Consider the following 15,340-nt stretch of genomic DNA (forward strand, 5'->3'; position numbering starts at 1 on the left):
AGGAATCTGATGAGGTTCAAGACAATGGGTAAGTAATTGAATGGACATCTTTTATGTACTAGCATTTTTAGTGGCTTCTCTATTTTAAAAATATCTTCTGTGTACAATCATTGGCTGAGTCCCTTTATGTATTTAAATTAAATCTCCATTTGCACCTGAGTGAAAATCTAAATTCGTTCTAGCTGTTACATTCCATTAGCCTTGTCATTCTTGTAAAAGCTTGATTTATTTTATTTACAGCCTTGTCATGTATAAAGATAAGCATGATAAATCCATTTGTTTTTGAGGATGCAAAAGTTTAAAAAGAGTGTTACCATTCACAGACACAGTCCTTGCAGAAAATATGTTTACAGCGAAGGAGGACATGAACATACATCTTTTCCTGACAGGTGGCACACATATCACCAGCAACGATTGCCTGCAGTGAGTTCCACCAACACACAGATACATTACCAATCAGAAAATTCTTAGCTCCTGACTGAAATAGCAAAACAGCCAGAAGAACTAATCTGTTATCCATATTCACTAGATTGTGGACTACTGAGAACTTATATACTGGAGTAGAAGGTAAATAACAAAACAATAATGCGGTGTAGTCATATTTATATAATATAAGAAGAGCAACACAGAATTAGAAACTTCCTCAGGTTTTGTGTTGCAATTAAAAATAAGATTTAAGTGACACTGAAACTTCCAATGCGGTAACCCGATATTTCGAGCGGTAACCAAATCGCTGATTTGAACACAAACAATGAATAGTACTACAAATGCATTATGCCAGCATACATTTATTATACTGACTTGGTAGATAATAGAAAGTAATTCTTATTCAGGAATTTTAAATATGAAAGCAAACAGATGCCCGATCTTGATAACAACTTAAATTTCCAAGTTCAGGAATGAGAAGCTGAATTGTACATGGTTGTGATGGAATTTAGCATCTCTAGCACTATTACTGAGCATCTACAGCATCAAAACTAATATGTGAAGTGAAATCAAGGGTATTTAGTAATTGTTATGCTCACCTAAGAGAATAAGAGGTTGCCTGATAGGCAAAAGTACCAAATCAAATATGGAATACCTTAACTGTAAATTGCCTAACAATAGGGGCATCTCTTTTTTATGAAAAAGGTGTAAACGGAACAATGAGCGGTACGTCAGCACGCCATAGTTTCATAAATTGGATGACTTGTATCCTTACTGATCTCATGAAAAAAGGCAAATCTAATCCACACTAAACTTCACATCCCTACCAATCACACAGGAGGAAAGTGCACAGACCTCATCACCATCTTTTATACCAAATGCACGCAACGTTGCCTTATCATCCGTCATTTTCTCATCCTTGAAGCATAAGCAGAAGTGGCTCCACACGTGCTGCCTAAAACAAGCAAAGCAATAACCTTAAATGTTAAGTTCCCACCACCAAAATTTAATTCAAACAAACAATGACAGTAAATTCCACTCTAAATTGCCCATTATTCATTACATGCCAGAGAAAAATAAACCTCTCTTCAATTATTTCAATTATCCACATGGCACCCAAGCGCAATTAAAAGCAAACAACTTGCTAAATCACAGACCCCTTGTATATGTGGCATACCAAGTGACAGCATTCTCCATGTCGTGGTATAGAGCGACGAACACACCTTGTATGGCTGCCTTGAGCTCCCACAGCGGCGGACCGGGCGATTCGCACATCTGCATTAACCAGAAGCAACACACGGAGCGTCACATACTTGCGATCCCCACGCCGTGGTAGGAATCAATCTAGGGCAAAACCAAACCACCCACATAGTTCGGGGGGAATTAAACGGAAGGGGGCGGGATTTGGTACCGAAGTAGGAATCGTCGAGCTTGCGGACGGTGAGGCGTAGGGGCGGCTCGGGGAGGCGGTGGTAGGAGAACCTTGTGTGGCCGCATGCGAGCACGCCGACGCAGTCCACCTTGGCTGCACGGACGGCGATGTCCTCGAGGTCGAGGGCGAACTCAATGTCGGAAGAGCCCATGGACGACGAGCGGGTGGCGGCCGACGGCATCGCGGAGCATCGACGGAGGGGGAGGGATTTGCCCGGGTTGGTGGTGGTGGCGCCCTTATCTCGGCGAGGCTATTGCGGAGTGGCCGGCCTCCAGATCCATGTAGCTCGCGGGAGGCTCGACCCAGGAGACGTAGAGCGACGGCGCGGTGGGGAGGTCGGGGTAGGGGCTAGTGTTAGGTGTGCGTTGTGGGAGAGGGCGCCGGCGAGGTAGGTGTGTGTTGTGGGACAGGGAGATGGCGGCGAGGTAGGTGTGCGCTGTGGGAGAGGGAGGAGGTGGCGGCGGCGAGGAGATGGGGAGTAGAGAGGGGTCTGAGCTAGGGTTTGGGTTGCGGGTGGGGTTTTCTTTTTTTCATTTTTTTCTATAGATACAAGGATGGATGGATGTAAGATGGTGAGATAGATGGTTGGATGGATGGGCGCCATGTCATCGATCCGTGGGAAGAGATTTGATTGGTTCAAAAAATCAGTGATTTACAATAGTTTTCGAGTACTAAAAATAGAGGTATTTTGTGAAGGCGAGTACTGTGCGCCGGTGCGCCGGCCCAATAGTTGGGCCGGTCACGTCCCAACCGCCCGATCCAGCGAACCGCTGCCGTACGATCTATACGTGACCCCATCATCATAACATTCGTCATTAACACGCAATCGCGTAACTTCCCGTGGGTCCAAAATCAGCGGCCGGCCTTTCCTCATCCTCCAACTACCTCCAAACACATGGTCGTGCTACTACTCACAAGCACGCCTTCCTAGAAAAAATAGAGACCATGCAGCATCACGTGAACGCCTGAAGGCACCGTCGGCCGGCCACCCTTAGAGTAGCCGCTGGCCACAGCCGCCGCAACGGCTCACATCAATTCATCTTTGCTGATGCAGTTTTTATGGAAACAAGAGCCTCCTCAAAGATTTTCGTCGTGGGTCTTTTGTTGAAGCTTTTTAAATCTATGGTCGAAGCTTTTTTTACAACGGTTGCAACTTTTTCCATCATGCTTGAAGCTATTTGAATCTATGATCGAAGCTTTTTTTTTACAACGCTTGCGACTTCTTCTGTTATGCTTGAAGCTTTTTTAATCTCCGGTTGAAGCTTCTTGAATCTATGGTTGAAGCTTTTTTTACACTGGTTGCAACATTTTTTCTTACATAGTGCCCGCTTGAAGCTTTTTTAATCTCCGACTGAAGCTTCTTGAATCTATGGTTCAAGCTTTTTTTACACTAGTTGCAACATTTTTTCTTATATAGTGCCCGCTTGAAGCTTTTTTAATCTCCGGTTGAAGCTTTTTTATGGTCGGTTGTATCTTCCTCAGAGGACGGCAGCAGCTTTGCAGTTGCACATAACTAGTTGTAGCACCCCCACTGAGAATTGGTTGTCGCACCTCGCCGAGAACTGTTGTAGCGAACCGTGGTTGTAGCATTTACCGGCAGTGCCAGCGTCAACCCAACTGACGCGACAATGTTACCAGGAAAATTAATAAACTAGTAATACGACAATTATTTTAAATAAGTGTTCTTAGAAATGGGTTATCATGTGTGAAGATTCATGTCTTTCAAGCCAAATGATAAATCTTATGGCCACATTCATGACATAGTTTGTTGAAATGATATAATATTATGCACAAGGGTGCATATTGGAATGACAAACAATGTTGATTAAGGAAGTTTTCATTTTCCTTGTATGAAAAATTCATTTTCCATTTTTCAAGTGACCAAAATGAGTTTTTTTGTGAAGGATCTACCATATATTTGTTTCAAAATTGGATCAAATCATTTTTATAAAATACTAGTCCATATTTAATGTACAATTGACAAAATGGTTGGGTGTTAAAAGATTTTATCCCCCTCTCGTGAAAAAGACAAATTTATGTCGATTCAGTTGGAAGCGGGTTAAATTTGAACTGCAGCTGCATTATAGTTTGCTCTTTATTTTTCCCAAAACTCATTTATAGGTATATAAGTATCTATTTAATCATAAATACATGGTGTGGTGCCTTGACGTCGAGGTTTGGATGGCGGTCAAGGGGCCCAACTCCAGAGCACGTGAACTTGCATGCCAGTCGCATGGTCACCGCCTAACCGTTGCATTGCCACGCGTTCTAGGTGGAATAGTCATGTCTGGTGGGTTGGACAATCCCTCGATAGGTGTTAGCAAGAATAATACAATAGAATAATCTCATGAGGAGACTGAACTAAGCACAAACATGAATTAGCAGCCAAGTGTTTGATTAGCGGTGTGGGTAATTCACATAGACAATGGGCCTAAATTTTGGCTGAGGATGATCATCTACTAAGGAGATTCTCTTGGCAAATTTTTATCTCAAATGGATGAATCTAGGTGGCACTTGCTTTGCAAAGTAACACATTGTGCAGAAATATGGATGTTGAACCTAGGATCAAATGAATGAATGGATTGAGCTGAAATTTGGTGTATGATGTTAATTTGGGCATATGAAGGCACTGTATAAAAATTATACCATTTGGACATGCCAAAGTGACACTTCCTAAACAATGTGCCAATCTGGACAGAAAATGGTAACTAAAACTGGGCTCACATAGATGATTGGATTGAGCTTAAATTTGGAGGAGGATGATAATTTGGGCACATTAAGGTACTGTAAAAAATTCATAAAATTTGGATAAACAAAAATTGTACTTCCTTCACAATGCTCTCTACTGAACAGAATATTGGGAAAAATATTGAGAGAAACTGGCTGAATTAAATGAGCTAAAATTTGGTGCAGTGAGGTTATATGTTCAGTATCATCCCGTGGTAAATTTTTCATCAACTATAAAGCAATATAAAACATTGTTGCTTCACAAAATGAAAATATTACCAAAAACAAAGATTGGATGATGAGCTCACATGAATTGTTAGATGTGGCTAAAATTTTATGGAGAGCTACATTTTGGGCACATAGATGATGTGGAAAAAAATTCAACTCATCAGGATATTCCTATCTAGTACTTCCTTCACAAAGCTGTTAGCTGAACACAAACTTTGGAAATTTGCTGAGAAAGATTTACTAGGCAAATCGTTACGAAAGTTTTCATGAGGCAATGATTTGGATAGGAAAGAGTGCCCAAACAATATGAGGGTAATAAAAGAAATAGAAATAGCACTTCCTTCACAAAGTGCTATTCTGAACAGAATAGGAAAATGAATATTTTTGAACTATTTTTGAACTATGGAAGGGAGGGTTTTCACATATTTGAGAAATATATAGTCCAAAGTATTTATGAGAATTTTTCGAGAATTTTCGGAATTATAGAATAGTAGGTTGCTTCACAAACTAGGATCAGGTGGGATAGAATGGACCCACGAGTGAGATGTCAACATAGTTAGAACATGTTACGACATTTTTACAATCGTCGTAAAAGTTATGACGATCTCATCTTATGCGGTTACGATGTTTTGACTCACATTGTCGTAATTTATATGTAGATTTGATCCCCTCAAACGGTTTACGACGATCTCGGATGAAATCGTCATAGATTTATGACGAATTCATCAACGACATTTTAAAAAACATCACATATGAGCATATTTCTTGTAGTGGCTGCCTTGCAGGAAATATACAACTTTGCTCAAGCTGAAGAAGAGAGTCCCCCACAAGTTTGGGGGAGGCTCATCCAGCTGCTGAATGCTTTGCCTGATCACCCACTTGAGAAGAATGAAATACTTGATATCTTCTATAATGGACTTACCGATGCTTCTAGAGACTACCTAGATAGTTGTGGTGGTTGTGTTTTTAGGGAACGAATCGTAGAACAAGCTGAGATTCTACTGAATAACATCTTGTGCAATGAGAATGCTTGGACTATTCCCGAACCACCTCCTAAGCCAACTCCGAAGAAAAGAGGTATTCTATTCCTCAGTCCTGAAGATATGCAAGAAGCTAAGAAATCTATGAAAGAGAAAGGCATTAAATCTGAAGATGTCAAAAATCTACCACCTATCGAAGAGATCCATGGTCTTGATAAACCGATACAGGTAGTAGAAGTAAATTCTCCGCGTAGATTTGATGAGAGTGATATTCCTTTTGATAAACATGCTAGCTTATGCCTGGATGAATTTGATAACTTCGTTGCCAAACAACAAAGTTTCAATGATTATGTTAGCATACAATTGGAATAGAATGCTCGTATGCTTAGTCATTTAAGTGCTTGTGTGGACAGAAACGTCATTGATCTTAAGCTTCTGAGTAAACATGCCTCTATGGTTACTACTCAAGTAGAACAAGTACTTAAAGCTTAGAATGACTTGCTCAATGAGTTGAATGACAATTCTGTCAGAATCGTCACTAGAGGCGGTAGAATGACCCAGGAACCTTTGTATCCTCAGAGTGATCCGAAGAGAATTCAACAAGATTCTCAAGGAGTTAGCACTGATGCACCTAGTCATCCTAGAAAGAAGAAGAAAGATGATAGGAACCTGCACGCTAGCAACCCTGATGCCTCTACACCTGAGAGTCCAAACGATGTCTCTGTTTTTGATTACGAGACACAATCCGGTGATGAACATGATCCTAATGATAATATCAACAGTGATGTTCATGTTGATGCTCAACCTAGCAATGATAAGGATGTGGAGATTGAACCTGTTGATCTTGATAAGCCACAGCCTAAGAATAAGAGATACGATAAGAATGACTTCACTGCTAGGAAGCATGGTAAAGAAAGGGAACCATGGGTTCAGAAACCCATGGCCTTTCCTCCCAAACCATCCAAGAAAAAGGATGAGGAGGATTTTGAGCGCTTTGTTGAAATAATCAGACCTGTCTTTCTGCAAATGCGTTTGACAGATATGCTCAAAATGTCTCCATATGCTAAGTACATGAAGGATATTGTGGCTAATAAGAGGAGGATACCTGAGGTTGAGATTTCCACCATGCTTGCTAATTATACCTTCAAGAGTGGAACTCCTAAGAAACTAGGTGATCCCGGAGTGCCCACTATACCTTGCTCCATTAAAGGAAATACGTTAGAACTGCTTTATGCGATCTTGGAGCCGGTGTTAGTGTTATGCCTCTCTCTATTTATCATAGACTTGAACTGGATAAGTTGACACCCATTGAAATCTCTCTGCAAATGGCCGACAAATCAACTGCTTTCCCTATCGGCATTTGCGAGGATGCGCCTGTTGTGGTTGCCAACATCACTATCTTAACAGACTTTGTTATCCTGTATATTCCCGAGGACGATGCCATGGCGGTCATCCTCGGAAGACCCTTTTTAAACACTTCAGGGGCTGTTATAGATTGCAACAAAGGCAATGTCACTTTCCATGTCAACGGTAATGAGCATACGGTTCACTTTCCGAATAAACAATATCGAGTACATTGCATCAGTGCTATCGAAAAAACTTCATCGATTCTTATAGGGAGCTTAGAATGCCATATTCCTCCTGTTAAGATGAAGTATGATTTGCTTGTTGGGGAGATACACATCCCCATTGAGGTAACCTAGTGACTATTCCAAAATTCTCCGTCTTCTTTTGCGATTCAAAAAAGTTTGTCAAGGAGACTTTCGATGACCATGAGATGGATGAATCGAGGAGTCACAAACCTCTGTTCTAAGCTTTCACTTTTGGTTGCTTAAAGGAAAAATGATAGATTTAGTTAAGTTTTCCCTGTTTTCTGTTTTAGCGTCCCGTGGAAAAGTACCCCGACAATAAAAGTTCTCCAAACGTCCTGAAAATCAACTATGATTTTTTCTGGAATTTTTGAAAAATAGTTAGACGAAGAGCTAGTCTGGGGGTTGCACGAGTGGGCCACTAGCCCTGGAGGCGCGGGCACCCCCCCTGGTCGCGCCTACCTGGCTTGTGGGGCCCACGTCCACTCATTCTTGCTCTCATCTGCTTCTCCTACCTCCAGAAAAAATCATTTCGCAGCTCAAACCCGGGTTCTTGCTCTTCTTGCTGGGATTTTCGATCTCTTTGCTCAAACCACAATTCTCCGAACTGTTTTGGGGAAATTACTCCTTGGTAAGTGACTCCTCCATTGGTCCAATTAGTTTTTGCTCTAGTGCCTTATACTTCGCGTATTTTTGCTGCCTTGGTGACCCTCTTCTTGAGCTTTGCATGCTAATTTTAGCTGGTCCCAAGTAGTTTTGATGTGTAATATGGCCTCTAGGCACTTGTGGGAGTAGTTGCTATGAGTTTTGTTGAGCCTTGTTCACTTTTCCTTACAGTCACTAAAAATTTCAGAAATTTTCACAGATAGAAAAGGGAAAAGATAAGGAGGTTCTTAAGAGTCTCTTCAAGCTGTGACCCCAAGGATGATGGAAGTGAGAAGAAACCCAAATATCCGGTCCCTCGAGTTGCAGAAGTTCGACCGTGCGAGTGGCCAAGCGATGTGTTCTGACGCGCCGCCGGACTTTATGAGGACTTTTACTACTTGGTGGAGAACGCGGGCCTTATTGCCTTCGTTGAAGATGAGTGTCTGCAATACCTCCTCCTCACTAATATCTTCGTACAAAGCTTTAACTTCCATCCGAGGAAGAATCCTCCTATGGTTGAGTTCAAATTATATGATATCTCCCAGCGCATGTCACTCCAGGATTTTTGCAATGTTTGCAAATTGCCTTTTGTTGGGGATATTCATGAACCTCGTCCACGGGACTTGGAGGCTTTCATAGATACTATTGGTGTTGGAGAGGAGAGACGAGTGTCTTGCGCTAGAGCTGCTAGCATACATTTTCCCGTGCTTCGGTACTTCTCACTATTCGTGGGAAAATGTTTGATTGGCCGTGGGAAAGCTGGGCCCCTTAGTTCCCCATATCTTGCAGTCTTGCACGAAGCACTTTATAACGACAAATCTTATAGCTTGGGCGCTATAGTAGCTCAACGGTTGAACATGAACCGTTCTAAAGGCGTTGTCTATGGAGGTATCTATACTACCCGTCTAAATAGACATTTTGAGATACCTATTAGACTGGACGAGGAAGAAGAGATTCTTCTTCCCGAGAGATATCTAGATTATGATAGCATGGTTCGCCCTGACTTTCTTGATGGAGATATAAGTAGAAGGATGATTTATAACCTGGTATTTAGTCAGGGTACTCGTGAGACTATTACTTTGCATGCTCCTTCTTTGTGCAATCTTCATGCAGGCAGGTACATTATTATGCCCTCGGACATTGACTGGCACTCTCTGGCAATGGTCAGACGAATGCTATTCTCGATTGCTCAACAATTAGAAATTGTCTTGCAATAACCCACCAGCGCGTGGGATCGAGGCACTTTTCGAGGGTAGAGTATTCAATCCAAATTTGTTGATTCGCCAATAGGAAGTGAGAGGATACTCTCAAGTATTAGCAGCTGAATGTGTCAGATTCAACCACACCTGAAAGATTAATATCTGCAAGCAAAGTATCAACAGCAAAGTAGTATGGTAGCAACAGTAGCAAGTAACAGCAGCAGCAACAGTAGTAACAGCAGGAGAGCAAGACAAGTAACATCAGCAGTGGGACAAACTCGTAGGCAATGGGTCAGTGATTTGTTTGGATGATATCCATCATGCAACAGTTATAACACGGAGAGATATGTGGCTAGCTCCCGTTCGTCAATGTGATGTAGACATGCATTCCGTGTGTCGTCATACGTGCTTAGGGAAAAGAACTTGCATGACATCTATTGTCCATCCCTTCCGTGGCACCGGGGTCCAAAAGGAAACTACGGGATATTAAGGTTCTCCTTTTCATAAAGAACCAGACCAAGGCATTAGCACTTGGTGAACACATGAACTCCTCAAACTATGGTCATCACCGGGAGTGGTTCCGGTTATTGTCACTCCGGAGTTGGAGGGTCATAACACATAGTAGGTAACTACAACTTGCAAGATCGGATCTAAAACACACATATATTGGTGACAACATAATAATTTCAGTTCTGAAATCATGGCACTCGGGCCCTAGTGACAAGCATTAAGCATGGCAAAGTAGTAGCAACATCAATCTCAGAACATAGTGGATACTAGGGATCAATCCCCATCAAAACTAACTCGATTACATGATAGATATCATCCTACTCATCACCGCCCAGCGAGCCTACGAATAGATTACTCACGAACGATGAAGAGCTTCATGGCATTAGAGAGGCAAGAAGGTTGATGATGACGATGGCGACGATTTCCCCTCTCCGGAGCCCAAAACAGACTCCTGATCTGCCCTCCACATGAAGAACAGGATGTGGCGGCGCCACCGCATCGCAAACGCGACGAAATCTTCTCTCTTGATTTTTTCTGGGACGAAAGTGAATTTATAGAGCTGAGATTGGGGGCGGCAAAGCCACGTGGGCCCCACAAGCTTGCTAGCCGCCACCAGGGGGTGGCGGCTACAGGGCTTGTGGCCCACTCGCCCATCCCCTCCGGTGGATCTTTGCGCAGGTATTTTTCATATTTTCCATAAATATTCTCCGTAAATTTTCAGGACGTTTTGAGAACTTTCAGTTCTACACAAAAACAACACCAAGGCAATTCTGCTGAAAACAGCGTCAGTCCAGGTTAGTTCCATTCAAATCATGCAAATTAGAGTCCAAAACAAGGGCAAAAGAGTTTGGAAAAGTAGTACGATGGAGACGTATCAACTCCCCCAAGCTTAAAACCTTGCTTGTCCTCAAGCAACTAAGTTGTCAAATTGAGAGAGAATGAAAAACTTTGACAAGCTCTGTTTGATCTTGTTATTGCAACTATGTCTAACTCATAACCAGAATTTCAGCAAGATCACAAGTTAACCACATAAGCAAGTGACACAAATGTCTCACGGTAAACTAATATCAATGGCATAATCAGCTAACGAGCAAATAATAATGAGTTTCAAATACCAACACTTCAATCAAAACAAGCATGAAGCAATATGAATAGGTGGTATCTCGCTAGCTCTTTCTGAGACCGCAAAACATAAACGCAGAGCACTTTCAAAGATCAAGGGCTGACTATACATTGTAATTCATAGCAACGAAGATCCAGTCATAGTCATACTCAATATCAATCAAAAGCAAAGCATAAAAATGACAGAGGTGCTCTCTAAGTGGTACTTATAAAAGAAGAGGATGACTCAACAGGAAAATAAATAGACAGGCCCTTTGCAGAGGGAAGCATTGATTTGCAGAGGTGCCACAGCTCAAGCTTTGAAAACAGAGATAATAATTTTGGGTGGCATGCTTTCATTGTCAACGCAATGTCCAAGAGTTCTCAATATCTTCCATGCTACTCATGCTATAGGCGGTTCCCAAACAGAAAAGTAAAGTTTTAACTCCCCCACCACCAATCAATCACACTCCACGGCTAGCTGAATCCTCGGGTACCGTCCATATTAACATCAATCCGGGGGGAGTCTTGTTTTACTGTTAGGTTTTCGATTTAAGCATGGAACTGGGCATTCCAATTACCGGCCCCTTTCTCGTGAATGACAATGAATAAACCCATGTCGAGGATAACACTCCTAGCATGGAAGATACCAATAGCCCCCTATCACCACATGAGCGGTTTGGGCATGCAAAACAGATTATTTCTTGAAGGTTTAGAGAGTGGCACATGCAAATTTACTTGGAACGGCAGGTAGATACCGCAAATAGGTAGGTATGGTGGACTCTCATGAAAAAACTTTTTGGTTTATGCAAGTGGATGCACAAGCAGTATTCCGCTTAGTACAATTGAAGGCTAGCAAAAGACTGGGAAGCGACCAACTAGAGAGCGACAACAGTCAGCAAGATGCAATGTGTTTGACTAACATTGAATGCAAGCATGAACAAGATATAAATCACCATGAACACGAACATCATAGAGGCTATGTTGATTTTGTTTCAACTACATGCATGAACATGTGCCAAGTCAAGCCACTTGAATCATTCAAAGGATAATACCATCCTATGATACTACATCATAGTCATCTCAAAATCTATGTTGGCATTCAAGACAAACCATTATAAGCTCTCAACTAGTTAAGCATGGCATCAGAAACTCTGATCGCTAAGTTGTCATTGCAAATATGGTTCTCTCACAACAAAGCTCAATCTGGAATGACAAGCTAGTCATATTTACAAAAACAAAATAGATAGAGTTCATACTAGCTTTTCAGTCTTAGTCACTTCATCATATATCATCATTATTGCCTTTCACTTGTACGATCGAACGATGTGAACAATAATAAGAGCGCTCGTGCATTGGACTCAGCTGAATCTGCAGGCAAACACAAAGGAGAAGACAAAGTTATATGGCTCTTTGAAAGCTAAACAGGTATGCATGCAAGAGCCACTAAACATTGTAACCAATATCTTCTACCTTGACACAAATAAAAGAAAACTATTTACACGGGAAAGCTCCCAACAAGCAAAAGAAGAAAGGAAAATATTTTTGGGTTTTCTCAAAAGGACACAAAACAGGAAAACAAAAATAAACTAGCATGGATAATACAGTGGCAAAGTGTAAACATCGACTAACAAAGTGAAAGCATAAGCATGAATGTAAGGTTGGTGAGAACACGTACTCCCCTAAGCTTAGGCTTTTGGCCTAGCTTGGTCTACTCCCATGGATGATCCTAGTGAAACCCAAAATCATAATGGGTGTTATACAGGAGTGTTGCAGCCACTGCCTGAATAGCTGCCTCACGTAGTCGAGCAGCCGTCGCCTCCCTCTCATACTCCTTTGCCTCTCCTATGGTTATGTAGTATCTTTGTTTTACCTGAAAGTCAAATAAAGCAGGAGCAGGAAGGGTAATATGGAAAACACGATGTCGGTTAAATATCAAGCGGTATAGGAGGCATCCATGATCTCTCTCAAGGAACTGGTAGCGTGTTATAGTGACACGATCAAGGTAGGCTGTACATAGAGGAGGGTCTTCTGAACGGATGGATACTCCAAGAAAATTTGCTAAGCGTTTAGCATAAATTCCACCAAAGAAATCCCCCTCAATGGCATTATTATTCAGCCTCCTTGCTATTATAGCTCCCATATTGAAGCTCTTGTCACCTGTTACTGCGCTCTTAAGGATACTAAGGTCGAAAGCGCATAGGTGACAATGTGCACCCTTGTCGTTAATGCACCTACCTATGAAGAGGGCAAAGTAGTGCAAGGCAGGGAAATGGATGATTCCTATGGTGGCTTACATGATATCTCTAGTTTCTCCAACAGTTATACTGGAGACAAAGTCTCTGACCGAGGACTTAGAAGGATCATTAATACTACCGCCATCGGGTATCTTGCAAATCCTATTGAAATCCTCCAAATCCATGGCGTAGGATTTATCATACAGATCAAACAGTATGGATGAGTCACGGCCAACTAAAAATTTAAATCTACGCACGAAAGAGGCAGTGAGCATAGAATACTATTCACATTTATCTGATAGGAATTCTTTTAACCCGGCATTGCGGACAAGTCTATCAAACTCATCCTTGAAACCTGCTTCGATCATGAACTCATCGGAAGGCCATTCACATGGTTGTACCGGTGCGTCCCTTGGCTGATAAGGTTCGGGTTCCCGAAAAGAAAGACGGGGACCCTTCTTACTTGAGGAACCACCATGAAACTTTCTCCTGAACATAATTTCCTTTTGCTGAAATTTTTGAAGTTCAAGAGAAAAGTGAATGAAGGCCAACCACACCTTGTAGCAACTACTCCTACTAGTGCCCAAAGACCGTATCACGCGCTAAAACTACTTGGGACTAGCTAAAATCAACATTTCTAGCTCAAGAACAAGGCCACCAAGGTAGCAAGAATACGCGAAGGATAAAGCACTAGAGCAAAAACTAATTGGACCAATGGAGGAGTCACTTACCAAGGAGTAATTTCCCCAAAACGGTTCGGAGAATGGTGCTTTGAGAAAGGAGATCAAAAATCACAGCCAAAAGAGCAAGAACACGGGTTTGAGCTGCGAAACAATTTTTTCTGGAGGTGGAAGAAGAGGATGGCAGCTGGAATGAGTGGAGGGGGTCCCTGTGGGACCCACAAGCTTGCTAGCCGCCACCAAGGTGGCGGCGGCTGCAGGGCTTGTGGCCCACTGGTTTGGCCCCCAGGCCAGTTCTGAGGCCCAGTATTTTTCAAATATTCCAAAAAAAATCATACTAGATTTTCAGGACCATCGAAGCATTTTTATTTTCAGGGTATTTTTCTCCGGGACGCTAAAATAGAAAACAGGAGAAACTAAACTAAATCTATCATTTTTCTTCTAAGCAACAGAAAATGAAAGCTCAAAACACAGGTATGTGACCCTTTAATTCATCCATTTCATGGTAATCGAAAGAAATCCGTCAATGGGGTTGATCAAGTCCTCATAACAAAACCTTCTGGAATCGCAAGAGAGAACGGAGAATTTTCAAATAGCCACTAAGTCACCTCAATGGGGATAAGTATCTCCCCAACAAGCAGATCATACTTCATCTTGACATGAGGAATAGGGCATTCAAAGCTCCCAATAAGAAACGATGAAGTCTTTTCGATAGCATTGATGCAATGTACTTGATATCGTTTCTAAGGAAAGTACACTGTGTGCTCATTACCATTGACATGGAAAGTGTCATTGCCTTTGTTGCAATCTATAACAGCCCCTGCAGTGTTTACAAAGGGTCTTCCGAGGATGACAGCCATGGCATCGTCCTCGGGAATATCCAAGATAACAAAGTCTATCAAGATAGTGGTGTTAGCAACCACAACAGGCACATCCTCGCAAATGCTGATAGGGAAAGCAGTTGATTTGTCGGCCATTTGCAGAGAAATTTCATTGGGTGTCAACTTATCCAATACAAGTCTACGATAAAGAGATAGCGGCATAACAGTAACACCGGCTCCAAGGTCACATAAGGCAGTTCTTACGTAGTTTCCTTTAATGGAGCAAGGTATAGTGGGCACTCCGGGATCACCAAGTTTCTTAGGAGTCCCACCTTTGAAAGTTTAATTGGCAAGCATGGTGGAGATCTCAAGATCTGGTATCTTCCGTTTATTAGTCACGATATCTTTCATGTACTTGGCATACGGAGACATCTTGAGCATATCAGTTAACCGCATCTGCAGAAAGATGGGTCTTATCATCTCAATGAAGCGCTCAAAATCCTCATCATCCTTTTTCTTGGATGGCTTAGGAGGAAAGGGCATAGATCTCTGAACCCATGGCTCCCTTTCTTTACCATGCTTCCTAGCAGTGAAGTCATTCTTATCGTATCTCTTAGGTTGTGGGTTACCAGGATCAACCGTAGGTTCAATCTCCACATCCTCATCATTTCTAGGTTGAGCATTATTATGAACGTCGATGTCCATATTGTCACCAGGTTCATGTTCATCACCAGATTGTGTTTCTGCATGAGACGCACAAATATC

At 42.0% G+C, this 15,340-nt stretch overlaps 1 pseudogene; it reads right to left on the minus strand.

Annotated features, from left to right (window-relative positions):
- Nucleotides 1–1,224: 1,224 nt before the first annotated feature.
- LOC123425758 lies at nucleotides 1,225–2,755 on the minus strand (annotated as a pseudogene).
- Between the last annotated feature and the right edge of the window lie 12,585 nt (nucleotides 2,756–15,340).

The sequence above is a fragment of the Hordeum vulgare genome, chromosome 2H (assembly GCF_904849725.1).
Source record: "Hordeum vulgare subsp. vulgare chromosome 2H, MorexV3_pseudomolecules_assembly, whole genome shotgun sequence".
Classification (NCBI taxonomy): Eukaryota; Viridiplantae; Streptophyta; class Magnoliopsida; order Poales; family Poaceae; genus Hordeum; species Hordeum vulgare.